This window comes from Dreissena polymorpha, chromosome 8, assembly GCF_020536995.1.
Source record: "Dreissena polymorpha isolate Duluth1 chromosome 8, UMN_Dpol_1.0, whole genome shotgun sequence".
Lineage (NCBI taxonomy): Eukaryota > Metazoa > Mollusca > Bivalvia > Myida > Dreissenidae > Dreissena > Dreissena polymorpha.
Genome location: NC_068362.1, coordinates 40,839,734 through 40,843,386, shown reverse-complemented (window position 1 = coordinate 40,843,386; position 3,653 = coordinate 40,839,734). Strand labels below are relative to the sequence as shown.

The following is a 3,653-nucleotide window of genomic DNA, read 5'->3' as shown; positions in this document are numbered from 1 at the left end:
TCATGCATTTCTGCTTTTTAAAGAAGAACTGATAACTTATAGTTGTTTTTACATTTTGAATGTATCACACGTCCCAAAGCGTTATTAAATACTGCATGTTAACATAGTACAGCAACAGGGAAATATCCGCGTAAGAGTCCTTTTTCTCAAACAAATTACCTAGGTGGAGAACCAATAATGGTATAAAATAGTATGTGTGGGGACGCACAAAATGCTGTATACTATAACACGGTTGAATTTTCCTCGTTAATTGCTGTCACATACACGTATCACCATTGACAATTGATGTGTTATATTAACACTGGAGAATCACAACAAAAAGTTAATTGCTTGATAATGAATACATCTGTGTACATCATTTCTAGATACAACCGAACGACATTTAATGTAGCCATGTGTTTGAAAAGCTTTTCAAGATATCGGCCATGTGGTATGTCTTGCGTTTTGTTAACATTAATATGTTGATAGATAATCTAATCATCGGAATCTACTAACACGGACATGAAGTCGTGTATTGTATAACCCCAAAGCAAGCACATCCACCTTTTTCAATTAAGTGGTGTTTTTGTTTGTGTTTTTAGACAGCACTGCGATTGTGTTATCAAATCAAAGGGGAACTTTTTACTTTAACCTTCACTTGGTTTGTACACACGACTTATCACGGACACATATTTACATTGTGATACGGATCGTCATTTAAAGAACTCACTCTGCAGTCTAAAACGAGGCTCATACTTAGTGCATTGTGCTTGAAAAAAATACGTGTTTAACTGTTTGTGTAAACTTATTTGGATCTTCTTCCAAGTGTCGGTGTTTATATGCAATATAATGTATGCTCGAACAAACATTGTAATTTGGAACATATATAATGACTCAGTAAATTATTTCTATGTGTGCACCTTTTATTATAAAGACACGGTAATGATGTTTAGCGCTCTGAAATTGTTTGAGTAATGTACAGCAACCGTGAACTAAATTAAATATAGAATGAACATAAACAACAAGACATTTGTATATTTAGGTTCAAACAATGTCCATATATAGTTCACAATTGTATGCTTGCAAAGGATGGCATTTTCAGCCTAGCTAAATGAGATGTATACATCCTTCGAACACTTCTTAGACAACTAAAATATAAATGCGTGCCTGAACAAATTATACAATAATGTAATTTTAGCAATCGATTATGTTTGTCAAACAAACACAATTAGTTTGTTTAATGTATCATGTTTTACTTTCAACGTATTGTATTTCAAATGGCAGTGTTCACACACGGTGATCCTCCGTCGGGTTGTATTAATCTTAGACATATTCTTGCTTTAGAATATTAAATATTCACAGCCATTGTAAGTATATGGAATGGTTTGATTTAACAAGAAATATTCACTTAGGAGTTGTATTCTTCCTATGATTACATCTGATTTACCTAGAATGAGTACATTGATGTTGTATACATAGAAAACTACACATACTACTAATTATTAATTGTCGCTTCCTTTTTCAATGGCAACAAACTTGTAATGGCCAGATAAACCAATTGACAGTGCAACCAGATACGACTGGCAATAATTCACCATATTCATAAAAACAAACACAAATGAATCAATATGGACGCAATGCTTGGGGTATTTTTTTTTTCGTTTCCGTAACAGACTTAAAGTGTTCTTTCCACCTCGGATTTATCTACTTAAATATGGATTAAACCTACACAAGCCGTCCGTTATCCTCTTTAACATAAATATACATGCACGTATATTTATTATACGCAAAAACACCTTATGAAAATTTAAATATCGGATATGTTTTTTGACTATTATGTGTAGTACATGTTTTTCATCGAGCGCTTGTATAAAAAATGTAAAATAAATAGTATAACATGTTGACCTCTGATATACGCTGAAAAATCATCTTTGACAATTATGTCTTCATAGGTTTTTTGAGTTGCATAGTGTTTTTTCGATGATACATTATTTATTTGTCAATTCAACCGTTAACGATCAGCCCCTGTTGTTCAATAATTATATATGAGTTTATTATGTTTCATAGAAATCTATTTATGCTGTAAGAAAACTTGTAATATATATGTACACAAAAACAAGAATACAATATTACACATTTCATTCTGGCCTATTTTCAGACCATAGATTGTACATCAAAAAGGTGAACTAATTGGATGTAACCATGACACATTTTATTATCAACTACTATGACAAGCAACGCATTAAGATTCCAAATATGTGAGAGAAATCCGATCTAAGATAAGAAACTAAGTGGGCTATTTTCTAAAATTCATTCAGAATGTCAGGATAAGCAATCTGAAATGGGCAAAATCACAGTGTTATTTTTATTAACAGGTACACACTTAATATTTTTAAACAGGTGATGGTTTAGTATGATTGAATGTTGTATATACGTTACAAACTTAAGCCGGTTATAGATAATGTTCAAATAACATTAAACATACATATTTTTTAACTCCATTATGGTTGTCTTTTATGTTATTAAATTGCAGTTCGGTAATAAAAGGTTTAAACGTCTTTTAATAACAGTCGTACGTCATGATCATCTGCATAGTTCTATAATCCAATGTTTAATTCCTTAAGAGCAATACTTTGTTGGAATTTCATAATTAACGTACTATGTTTATTTGGCATTTAGTTGCGTTCATTTGCATACTTCTAACATATCAAGTTTCTCCTTACGTTTTGAATTAAGTTTGCTCAAATCAACGTACAATACCCGATAAAACGTTTTGATTTCATAAACAAAAGCCGTGCTTCAACTACGGTTGCGGGAATCAGGTATTTATAGCAAAACATTAAATCAAAATTATTCGATACAAATTTATTAAAACATTGAAGATGCTAATGTTATATTTTAGTTTATATCAATGTCACAAATGCGCTGTCTTATAAAATAAATCCAAATTGAAGCATGCATTACCGATATTTATATGGCATACAACATTCTTAATGTCGAATCTTAAACATTAAAAAAGACAGTTTTGGTTGAAAACCTTGTTTGCTTTAAGAATTTCAAATATATGTACAGACATTATTCAATAGGAAATTTATAATAGTTTACTATATTGTATTGTGTAGAAGCTCTACAATGCTATAATTGCCATGGGGTACAAAATGTTAGTGCATGCACCTCAACGATGACATGTGGACCAAATCAGGTAGGAACATTAACTTTGCCAAATGAATATTGATATTAAGTTTTTTATACACAATTATATGTTTGATATGCTAATTTAATACCGAAATTCAACGATAGTTTATGAATGTGACACACATGCTACGATCCAACGGGCCCAGTTTTAAACGACAATCAAACAGTCATGAATGATGCTGTGTTGTAGGCCTGTTATCACCGCAAGCGATCTGAACCTTCTGGAAGCGTGATGGATCTTGGGTGTTTGGATGAAGTGGTAAGCTCTAAAATGTGCATACTATGGTGAACGTTTGTAACCCCCCCCCCCCCAACCGGGCTGACATGTTTGCTACAAATGTTGTATGTTCATGAAACGGAGTCAATGTATATGTAAAAACACAGATACATACATTTGACTTAATCAGTCATACACAAGGTAATTAGCCAGCCATTAGCCAATTTGAATTACGTGAGGGCATTTGAAATGTTAATGCATT

At 32.2% G+C, this 3,653-nt stretch overlaps 1 long non-coding RNA gene across 1 annotated transcript; it reads left to right on the top strand.

Moving 5' to 3' along the window:
* Positions 1-2,769: 2,769 nt before the first annotated feature.
* LOC127842039 (uncharacterized) lies at positions 2,770-3,390 on the top strand. Its single transcript, XR_008031462.1, has 3 exons — positions 2,770-2,801; positions 3,102-3,181; positions 3,365-3,390. It is a non-coding gene; the product is annotated as an uncharacterized LOC127842039 (long non-coding RNA).
* The last annotated feature ends 263 nt before the right edge of the window (positions 3,391-3,653 follow it).